The sequence below is a fragment of the Octopus bimaculoides genome, chromosome 11 (genome assembly GCF_001194135.2).
Source record: "Octopus bimaculoides isolate UCB-OBI-ISO-001 chromosome 11, ASM119413v2, whole genome shotgun sequence".
Lineage (NCBI taxonomy): Eukaryota > Metazoa > Mollusca > Cephalopoda > Octopoda > Octopodidae > Octopus > Octopus bimaculoides.
This window is the reverse complement of record NC_068991.1, coordinates 39,524,613-39,535,617: the sequence shown is the minus strand read 5'-3', so window position 1 is coordinate 39,535,617 and position 11,005 is coordinate 39,524,613. Positions and strand designations below refer to the sequence as shown.

Here is an 11,005-nt window from a genome sequence, read left to right as displayed (position 1 = left end):
ATTTCAAGTATAATACTTCTTATCAAAACAGGAGTTATCTAGTTTCTTTGCTGTATTTGATCTTAAGAGTTTCTATAATAATAGCGAAAATTGAGGCAAAAGATTATATTCCAGGGACTGTCTTTGATCAGGTATCTGTTGACGTGTGTGTGTGTGCGAGATAAAATATAGTCTGCTGAATTCTGTTATACAATGGCTGATGGAGTGATCAAATTACCCAGTAGGTTTCGTCCAATTCCAGATGGCTATTAACGATTGGTTGGAGTTGTTTGCAGAATGGTTTATATGATCTGCGTGTTTCTGACTTTTCGGTTTGAGGCTTTGATCGTAGCCAGGAGATGCTGGTTCTGGAATTCATCCAGGTGTTTTTAGACCAATGAGATATATATATATATGAAGAGAAGTTCTTTGATTCAAAATGTGCCTGTATCGTTTCACCGCACTTCATGCACTCAATCTTGTTATGACATAAGTTCCCAAACCAGCGTGCATAAGTTGCTGATATCAAGTAACTGTTTCCTATGGACTTTAGCAGAGTGTATGGAACCGTTACAGTTAAGAACTGGATAAGTATCATACTTCAGTTCGTTAAGAACTTAACGATTATGCTTCAGTTTCGTCAACTATATTAGAAATGCAGTCAAGTGTAGACTGTCGTACATAAAATGATGAACTAACAATAACTTTTTAAATCAGTAACTATAAGAAGGAAAGGTATTAGTGTTAATGGAAGTTCCGCTCTAAAGAGACGAGGGAGAGAACTCTCGAAATGCCAATTCATCAAAAACTGAAACTGAGTTATGCAAGGTGAGGAATGAGTCCGACCCTTGACTGATGTGGTGACAAAGCAGAACATGTTTTGGCTTTATTCTCCTTCCTCAATAGATCCGATTTGTTGTCAAACTAAGATTCATAAATAACAACAGTAACTGATAAGATCTTAGAACGACAATGTGAAGGTAAGTAACTGAGTCGGCAAATAAGGATAACATCAATGGAAAAGTTCGCAATGGTACATTACAAATATAAAGCCCCTAACCACCGTGCCTTCCACATGGAACCATCCGTCAATCACCGATTGTATCAGTAGCAATCTTATCCTGACCGTCATTGGCATCTCCATTGGACTGCGAACTCAGTCCATTTAATACATGAGCAGTGTGTTTCTTGCGAGGAAAGAGACCTGTAAGGATTAAAAGGGGAAAAAACAAACTGCCATGTTTGATAAAATTCAAGTTTCAAACTTTTAACTTTTGAACTTTTGAACTTTTGAACCATAGCGAAGCTAGAAGAATCAGATACCCTCAAACTCTAATTTCTATGTTTTCTCATCAATAAAGAGAGAGTGGAGGAACAAAAAAAATGTTCACCAATATTTGCGGTGAGAGTGGGGGTGCTGTTTGTTAGTTTGAGAGTGGCTGCCTTAGCATAGTGACTGCTTGTTATGTAATGTGACTCCGCCGCTATATTCCGTAATTAAGTTTGGATATTTTATCATTTAACTGAGGAAATAAAGAGCCTATCATTCCATCATATGTATATACATACATACTTACATATATACGTACACACTTACGTGCATACATGTGTGTGTGTGCGCGCGCATACACATACACACATATGTATATACATATATATTTTTATATAAATAAATACATACATACATATACACATATAAATACGTACATATGTGTGTGTGTTTGTAATTGTGAAACTGACAGCCAACCTCATCATAGACAGGTAAAAAAACATTGTCCTAGTTCGCCCACTCTTTTAATCTCCATTGTAAAACATATAACAACGCTATAGGAGATTTACCTGGTATTTTACTTATTTCTGTACAGACAATCGTATAAAATTAAAATGTGTTAATAAAGAGACAACAATATTGCCAATATTTTATCAACAATGAATTTATTGTAATCGGTAACTTCGTCTTTAAAGTGAAATGACATTCAAAACTCAAACGAAATGTATAAATATCTAAAGAGTTGTTTAATCGGAATGGTGGGATTCTCGGAATTTTCTCTTAAACATCGGATATACTTTGTTTCCTTTTTTTAACAAACCATCTAGGAAAAAAAGACATCAGGAGAAGAAAGATTAAAAGAAACAATTAGTTTGTTACATAAATTAATTAAAATTTTCACCGTTCATATTTGTTCATTTCATCGAGGCATTTAATTTCAAATACAGATTAAATAATTTAATAAATATTCTAAAACCTATGTGGCTGTTGTTTCTTTCCTCCTCCTATATTTGCTAAGTAATACTGTTTGATGTAAGTGTAACAACAGGAGTCACAATTTTTTTTTTTTTTTTTTTTGCATCTTCTACGTCCTCATTTATTTTATAATAACATTCTTTTTTAGTCTATAAATTGAATAATTTTGTACATATCTAAAAGCTGATATGGTTGTCCTTTCTCTCCCTCTCCCCTTCTACAGGTTTGCTATGTAACATTACGTGTGACACTAATGTAACAGAAATAATCAGAATTTGGTAGTGCTTGATGTAAGGGATATAACTCTTGCTGACATTAGAAATGGCTGACTGTAACAAGCGGAAAGGTAGAAATATAAAATATTCATCTTTCACTATTGTTGTTATCTTTAATATAAAACTGAAAGTGTAACTATTTCAATTCAAAGTATATCGAGTCCGTAGTTGTTGTCCCTACTTTGTAAGTAAAATTCCAGCCCAGAATAGACATTTGTAAGCCACGTAACAAGCAGCACATGTTGAGTTTTGTATCTTAATTGTGCCAGTAAGTCATATTTGTTTTTTTTAATATTTCCATCTGAATGTACGATACATTCTTCATATTACTATTATATACTTTATTTTCTTTTCTTAGTTTTCACTATCGAAACAACTACGCTTTAGTAACTGGTGAGAAAATAGAGCTGGACTTAAATCTGTGATGCAAAGAATCAGTTCTATTTCGAATTCATTGAAAAGTCTTATTTTCTTCTTCACGTTGCCCACTTCGGTTAACCTTCTAAGTTTCGTCTTTAAAAAAAAAACTTGTTATATCTGATAAATTATTTTCAACAACTGTTAATTTAGTTACGAGTTAAATGGAGGTTTTTTTTAATTATTATTTTATGTCTAAAAGCAAAACAGTTAAAGGTTATTCCGTATTTGATTTATTTTTATAAACAACTAACGGTCAGTTTTGTATCTGGAAAGTAAATTATCAATATAATAACTGCAACAGTCGAATGACTTTACTAAATCCATAATAACTGGACTTAATGTGTCAATTGTTGAAAATATTCCTGTCTTAAATTGTTTCGATATTCTCGTGACCTTCACTCCATTTGTTAAATGTATCAATTCGAAAAACAACATCAATACACACATATATACATATATATAATCAAAATTCTCCTCTGCAATATATGTCATTTTGGACATTGAGAGAAAGAGAGGAAATACCTGTCGAGTTGGCTTAGATAATATCTGACTTCTTTGTTTCTACTGTTTGATTATGTAAAAATTGAATTGCTCATACTCTCTATCACTCTCTCTCTCTCTCTCTCTCTCTCTCTCGTCTAATTATATCACTACTACCAACATCTGAACATTTTGGGGATCTGAATTGATTGATAAGGAGAGATCTACTCTCTCTCCCTCTCTCTCTGTCTCTCTCCCCCTCAGTTTTTAATTGAAACCGAATGTCTTAATTAGTGCTGACACACCACTGTCATCAAACCTCCTCATTAATACCGACTATGTTAATTGCATCTGAAAATAGATTAACATCAATTACCTATCTCTTCCTCTTCTTTCGCCTTTTAATAATAAATTCGCCAGCATCAACTCATGGATTTAGTCCTTTAACTTAGGAAATTCACTCTCCCCGCCTCTTGCAACACTTTCGTTAAAGAACATTCCTGCATCCTGCAAGACTGTTTTATAGATTTTTATAATTTGTTTTGTTCTTATTTTTAATCGGATTTCTTTGGGGGAGGTCGTTTCTATATTTCTCTTTTCCTCTCTGAAGCTTTTGTTTGTGTACTTTTATGGAAAATTTCCCGATGCTTATTCTATTGATTGGATATATTACCTTTTTTTATAATGCATAATTCCTGCTCGGTGTAATATTTATTGTCAGTGGAATGTAACTGCACTCAAGAGAAAGTCGTTTCTCCATCATTATTATTGTTATCTTTCTCTCTCGCCCTCTGACTATTGTTATTGCACACACGCACTGTTTACTGCAATTTAATTATTTAGTATGGACTTCTACCCACGAGATTATGGATATATTGGTGGCATTGTTTCCCAATAAATTGACAGCATTGTTTAAAAGACAAACAAAGAAAAGTAATAATAAACCCCGGAAAGCTTCAATTACAGACTTGTTGGCATTTCTCTATATATTTGGTAACAAAATAGATTGTGTGAACGGTTGGACTTTTTTGTTATATCTGTAGGAACGAAACTAACTTCCTTTCACGCTAATGCAGTATATCAGAAAGTCACGTTGACATAGAAACTATTAATAAATTATTTATTTTCCTAATAATACCATCCTCATTACACCTTTGCATCAATTGGTGAACTAGAGACGATTTTAATTGTTATTCTGACTATCAAGAAGATAATCAAAACAAACCTCATTGTTATCTGATCCTGGAATATTTACCCAATCTATTTAGAAATGTCATGGCTGAATGCTTACCCTATCTACCTGTGAATTGTGAGTTCAAATCCGGTGTAAGTGTTTCGTTGTGTTTCTGAACAGATTGTTTTCAACTAGATTTTGTTAGTTCATCTAGCTGTCAAAACTGGCACCAGATTAACTTGGGATGTTAACAGAAAAGACTGGTGCATATACTTTAAGCATTAGTACTGCTTAACCTTAACTCACAGCTATTCAGAGGGTAACTTCACGGATTTAGTCTTGAAAGATCTAAATATATATGAAGGGCTGATCAAACCCTGAAAAAAGAAGCAAATCAAGGCTAACTCTTGTATGTCCATCTCTAGATATTTCTACATTTATTCAACAAAAATCAGCTGACGACTAAAGTTAATATGGTACCTTCTTCACCATTACCCTTGTGCAAGGAAACTATGAGAAATAAATGTAAAATGATAGTAGACATTATTAGACAGAAAGAGCAACAAACACTTGCTGGCAGGATTCTAACCAAATAACTATCACTTATGCTACAACAAATTAGTTGCCATAAATTATTTTGTGTACCATTTTATTTCTACAAATATCTCTCTTGATTCATGTAATATGTCAGCCATTGCTGCTCAGTACAATAGTCTATTCTAATAACCTCCAATATGAAGATATGGCACTTTAGTTTGATGTTTGTTATTGTCATTATGCTATTATTCTAAGGGGAATTTATATCCCACTATAAGGTATTGCAATAGTACTCCTTTCACAGATAATATGTCAGCCACAGGTGTTACACAGGATAGTCTTCTAATAAAGTTCAGTATAGAGGTGTCACACTTTGCTTGATGTTCACAACTGGCTGTTAGTTTATAATTCAAAGGGGAATTTATACCCCACTAAAAGGTGATTCAATTATACTTAGACACAAAATCATTATCCTTTCTAGATCATTATTGTGTTCAGACGCTGACTCATGATGACTTCAGCATTGGGTGTTCTTTCACAGACCCCTGTAGTCCAATAAGACTCTGCTTGCCTCCAGCTTCCAAAATACATATTCTTGGAGCAACACTAAAGGGTTAAGTAGGAATATATATATATATATATATGTAGGAATATATATATATATATATATCATCATCATCATCATGATATATATATATATATAGTTTTGAAGTAAATCTGAAGTATAAATAGCATAAATGAGTGCTATTGAAGCAAATATAATTGTATTAAGCAGATTCAAAGAAGTCCATTAAACTGTGATTAAAGCATCAATGCTTGTAGTCATACAATTCACACCAGTTCCAGGAAATAGGCAATTGTAAATTCTTATGAGACGTATAGCTCAGTTAAAAACTCAATGTAATGCTTTATAAGACCTCTGTAATGAAATCTGAATATGCTGCTTCAACAAATCAATTTTGTGTACTGTTAAGGTGTATAGTTCAATTAGTCAGGCCCACAATCATGAGGTAGTGAATTCGGTTCCCAGACCGGACTGTGTTGTGTTCTTGAGCAAGACACTTTATTTCACGTTGCTCAGTTCACTCAGCTATAGAAATTAGTTGCAGTGTCACTGGTGCCAAGCTGTAATCAGCCTTTGCCTTTCCCTTATATAATATTGGTAGCATGGAGAGGAGTAGCTGGTATGCATGGCCGACTGCTGGTCTTCCATGAAAGAACCTTGCCTAGACTTGTGTCTTGGAGGATATCTTTCTAGGTGCAATCCCATGGTCATTCATAACCAAAGGGGGATCCTCTCCTCTTTAAGCAAAAAACTAAACACTTAATATCAAGCCTCCTTCACAGAGACCACTGTATTGTTCTTCCCCAGACCATCCCCTTATTGACATTTATCACTCTCTCTAACAAGCAAATATATAGCTGTCATTACTGTATCTCTTCCATTACTCTCTCTAGCTCTGTCACTCTTCCATCACTCCTCATTCACTCTATTTTCTCCATCATACCCTTGTTCCTCTCAAACTACTCAACTTGCTCCTTCCATCATTACTCCAACTTTTATTCACCCCCTCCTAGGTCAAAGTGCTTTTAATAAACAAGGACACTGTAAGGTTGAGAAGGCCCTTTGTTCTAGTCAAGGACATGACAAGCTTTCTAGTCTTGGCACCACAATAAAATACACTGTGTGAAGTGGTTGGTATTATGAAAGGCATCCAGTCATGAAAACCAAACCAGAAATGGAACAAACAACATGATCCTCCAACCTATCTGGGAGGTTATTAATTCTGAGTCAGAACTCACTTGAATTATAACAACACACTTAACTAATACTGGCATGGAAAGAAGATGTAAAATGAGGCTCATGGGGACAAAGAGTGGATTCAAAACAGTTGAAGCAACCTGTCAGAATAGTTAAGATATTGATTCAAGCTTCATGAATTCATATACAGCTGCAGTCATCATTTTGTTGTTCCTTTTACCAAAGCCCTACATCACCTTATATCAACCAAAAAAAGGAATCTCTTTACTTAGCAGCTAAATCTCCCTCAAAGTATACATCTATTCTCTTTCAAAAAAAGAAGTCTTTGATTGTCTACAAAAGAAAAAGATGATCATGGCTAGATGCAGGTATAGCTGTGTGGTAAGAAGCTTGCTTCCCAACCACATGGTTCCAGGTTCAGTCCCACTATGTGGCACCTTGAGCTAGTGCCTTCTACTATAGCCTTGTGCTGACCAAAATCTTGTGAGAGGATTTGGTAGACAAAAATTGAAAGACTCATATATATGTATGTGTGTGTGTCTTTGTGTATGTGTTTGTCACCCACCACCATTTCATGACTGGTGTTGGTGTGTTTACATTCCTGTAAGTTAGAAGTTTGACAAAAGAGACCGGGCTTTACAAAAAAATAGTAAATACTGGGGTCAATGAGTTTAATAAAAATTCTTCAAGGGAGATGAAAGATGGCTGGAACATCCTTGATCATAAGTTTGCTGGATCAGGGATGACTTGGAGCAATAACCACAATAAATATACCAACCTTGCTTTGTAGTCAAGTGGGTATCTCTTCTTAAAGAAGGGCAATTTGCAGCAAACATGTTAAATATTTCATTTAAAAGTACTCATTGTCTTTTCACTGATGGACCATCAGTGTTCCAGGTCCAGTTACAGATCTTGCATTGATTTCACTGTGATATGATAGAATTGTAATCATTATACAATATTATTTCTTAATACTTGGAGTAGATATAAACCCACTTATTAAGAAATAAACATTGCTTGAATGGTAAAGAAGACTGTGTGGTAAGAAGCTTGCTTCCCAACCTCATGGTTTTGGGTTCAGTCCCATTGCATGGCAAGTGTCTTCTACTATAGCCTTGGGCCAACCAAACCTTTGTGAGTGGATTTGGTAGACTGAAAAATTATAAGAAGCCTGTCGTGTGTATGTGTTTGTCCCCCACTACTACTTGACAACTAGTGTTGGTGTGTGTGCATCCCCATAACTTTGCAGTTCAGCAGAAGATCCCAATAAAATAAGTACCAGGTTTAACAAAACAATAAGTACTGATGTCAATTTGTTCAACTGAAAATTCTTCAAGGTGGTGCCCCAGCATGGCCACAGTCTAACAACTGAAACAAGTAAAGGATAAAAGATGAAGTCATTATCGTTATCATCATTTTTAATGTTCACTTTTCCATGCATGGGTCACAATGGAACTCATTGAAACAGATTTTCCATCAGCAGATGCCCTTTCCTGTAGCCAATCCACACCAGTTTCCAAGCAAGTTTCCATATTCTCCTGACCAGACGTTTTTTCACATAAAATTGGAAATGAACAACATTTGTATGACGGTAACATTTGTTTACAACATCACACAATGTTAAGACAAGGAGAGACATGCGCATGCAAGCACACACACATATATACATACACACTTAGACCTAGGTCTGTCATGAGCTCTAGAACTCATACGACTAATTTTTTCATTGGTGTCCATAATCCAGGTGTGGTGTCATATTTTCTTAGATTTTAGTAAATAAGTTATGAATATACTAAATTATTAGTTTCCTACTGTGTGGCATCTCAGGCAAGTGCCTTCTACTATAGCCCCAGTTTTGGCTGACCAAAACCCTTGTGAGTGGATTTAGTAGACAGAAACTGAAAGAAACTCCTCGTTTGTACATACATATATATATATACACATATACCTCTGGCTAAGTCATTTCGAGTTACGTCATTTCTGAAGATATGTCAGTCTTTCTGAATTATTAAATACAATATTAATTTATGTCACTTGGCAAAACAGCAATAATGTTCATAATATACTACACTGTTAGTTCTGGGTTGTATCAATTGGTTACCTTCGTATTCATCTCTGGGAAATAAATTTAAAAAAAGCAATAGAAACATATAATCTGTATAGTATATTAAAATTAATATTAAAATACAGTATGCATCATAAAGAATTAAAATTCATTTAAAAACAAAAGACATTAAAAGTTACAGGTTCACGGTAATACGAATCGGAACAAGTATACTAGTTCAGATGTTTTCCAATAGGTAGGATTCATGCTCCAGCCACAAGCTTTTCAAATGTGTTCACGTCAACAGTGCTGTGAAATTTTGTACAATCATTTTTGTGATTTACATTTTAGCCCCATGGCTCCAAAGAAGAATCCTAGTGAAAGTGGTAAGCATAAAGCCATATTGCTGGAAGATAAAGTGGATATGATAAAACGATATGAAAAGATTGTAGCCATTGCACGATCGTTTGAGATGAACTGTACGACTTTATCAGCGATTGTGCACGATAGAGATAGGATTATGGCACATGTGAAGGATGATGATCCAGGGATGAAAAGTACCATCATCAACAAGAAAAGGGGATGAATCTATGAAGAGATGGAGCAGCTTCTTTCCCTTTAGGTTGAAAGGCAGAATCATCAGCAAGCAAATTGTAGTCAGGAAATAATTCAGGAGAAAGCATTGTCTTTGAAGATTTGAAAAAGAAATATCCAGATGAGAAAGACGTAGAATTTAAGGTGCAAGTCAGAGATGGTTTATGATGTTTAAGCAGCAACAGAATTTGCACTCTCTCAAGAAACAAGGTGAGAGCACATCAACTGATGATGCTGCAGTGGAATTTCCTGCTACTTTAGCGAAGATTATTGAAAATAATGGATTTCTACCCGAACAAATATTCAATGTTGATGAGACTGATATCTACTGGAAGAAATTACCAGATCGTTCTTTCATATCCAAGGAAGAGTAAAGAATTCCTGGCTACAGAGTATCAAAAGAACATTTGACCTTAGTGTTGGGAGGCAATTGCAAGATAAAACTGCTACTTGTATATCATGTGCTGAACCCCTGAGTTCTTAAGAACATGCCCAAGGAATCTCTTCCTGAAATATGGATGGCCAATTCAAAGACTTAGATCACTATCATTATTTTTGAAGAATGGTTTTTCAATGATTTTGCTCCTGAAGCAGAAAAGTACTGTAAGGCTAAAAGGATTCTTTTTAAAGTTTTGCTTGTCTTAAATAATGCTCCAGGCCACCCAAAAAACATCAGAGATTTCCATCGCAGTGTTACTGTTATCTTCTTCCCTCCTAACACTACCTCACTGCTGCAATCAGTGGGATAATTGCCATCTTCAAGCGCTATTATATGAAGCGTACGTTATGCCAAGCAATATCTGCAACTGACATTGATGAAAGCATTACAATCTGTGACTTTTGGAAAAGTTACATCTACAAAGCCATTGTGAACATAGCAGCTGCATGGAGTAGAAGAGCATGGCTATGAATGGTGCGTGGAAGAAGTTGTACCCATAATTTGTCAATGACTTTATGGGTTTTGACAATGTTTTAAGTGAACAAGACCTTGGTGCAGTTGAGCAATGAACTGGAAATGGAGCTGGAAGTACAGATTTTGATGAATTATTTGAGAAAGATAAACAGTCCCTAACAAACAAAGAGTTGATGGAACTTCATGAATAAAAGGAAAAGGGAAGAAGAAAAACCTGATCCCAAGCCTCATCATTTTACGTTGAATAAAATGCAAGAGGCTTTTTCTCATTTCAAGAAATGTCTTGCTTTGTTTGAGGAAATGGATCTCAATACACAATGTTTTGTAAAAATATTAGTGGGTTGTCAAGATACTATTGCACCTTATTACTTAATCCTTGAAGAGAAGGAGAAAAAGACAATTCAAGGAACTTTAGATAAGTTGGCACAATGATCTACACCATCACAACAGGAGTCAGCTGACAATCCCCAACTATCGGCGTGTAGTGTGTAATCTCCTACACCAGCCTCAACAAGTAACACCAATGTCAGCTATCAGGTAGGCAACAGTACAATATTTGAAATTATTTCTTTCTAATAGCAT

The 11,005-nt window shown here is 35.1% G+C and overlaps 1 protein-coding gene and 1 long non-coding RNA gene across 4 annotated transcripts in view; one reads left to right on the top strand and one right to left on the bottom strand.

Moving 5' to 3' along the window:
• Nucleotides 1–1,892: 1,892 nt before the first annotated feature.
• On the bottom strand, nucleotides 1,893–4,820 carry LOC128249073 (uncharacterized). Of its 2 annotated transcripts, none has more exons than XR_008265188.1 (2): nucleotides 3,776–4,820; nucleotides 1,893–2,072 (listed from the first exon to the last, which is right to left on the bottom strand). It is a non-coding gene; the product is annotated as an uncharacterized LOC128249073 (long non-coding RNA). The 2 variants fall into 2 exon arrangements; XR_008265189.1 differs by lacking the exon at nucleotides 3,776–4,820 and adding an exon at nucleotides 3,442–3,769.
• LOC106869437 (CCA tRNA nucleotidyltransferase 1, mitochondrial) overlaps nucleotides 2,441–11,005 on the top strand; it is a 66,224-nt gene continuing 57,659 nt past the window's right edge. Inside the window, exon 1 of one of the 2 annotated variants that reach the window (XM_014915185.2) lies at nucleotides 2,441–2,570. The gene's annotated coding sequence lies outside the window, so the exon portion shown is untranslated. The other variant, XM_014915184.2, reaches the window with a different exon arrangement.